Source organism: Corvus brachyrhynchos, unplaced genomic scaffold (assembly GCF_000691975.1).
Source record: "Corvus brachyrhynchos isolate BGI_N302 unplaced genomic scaffold, ASM69197v1 scaffold255, whole genome shotgun sequence".
NCBI classification, from domain to species: Eukaryota; Metazoa; Chordata; class Aves; order Passeriformes; family Corvidae; genus Corvus; species Corvus brachyrhynchos.
The window spans coordinates 4,060,304-4,061,083 of NW_008238358.1; positions in this window are offsets into that span (position 1 = coordinate 4,060,304).

A 780-nucleotide genomic window follows, 5' to 3' on the forward strand; every position below is an offset into this window, starting at 1 on the left:
GCCCCCGAGCGGCCGCTCCCGCGCACCCGCCGCACGGATGGAGGTCGGGCGGCGCGCATCCTTCCTGTTACTTCTCACAAGCAAATTAAATATGCAGAAATTCCCCCTCTCTTTCACGTAAACAGATGCAGTTGTCAAGCAGAAGGACGTGATAACATTTGGTATTTTTTCTAAACGGGTTGTGTTGAAAAAAGTAACATGATCTCTATTCAGAAATATTCTCAGTGCCACACTGTTGGAAAAGATGGAAAGCACAAGACAGGACCAAAACTTTGGGGTTTGTTTGGCTGTACAACAGGACAAGCTGCAGGATTTTCTTAACTCAGGTCCAAACAAAAATAAAGGCAAAACTAAGAGGTGACATAAATAAGGTACAGTGTTGGAGGGGACATACATGAAGAAAGATTTTTCTTTAGAGGCATGATAGAAAGCCTTACAAGGACTTACTTACAACTGTCAACTTTGCATTACTGCAGATGAATCTCAACTACAGTGCCACAGAAACAAAAATCCTCATTCCCTGTATTAAAACATTGGTACAATTTCCAATACTCAGTACAGCAGGTCAGAAGGTTTATAGCTTTCCCAGAACACTGTAGTGCCAATGGGCAGATTTTAATTTCTTTTTCTGGAGAGCTTTTAGATTTTGTTTGCTGGTCACTACCCTCTACTGGCATCATGGCGTGCTGCAGTTATTTTGCTTGACTTAATACCATCCCCTACTATTACGCTATGACTTTTGGTTTTTCTTGTGCTTTTCACAGAGACAATCTTGGAGAA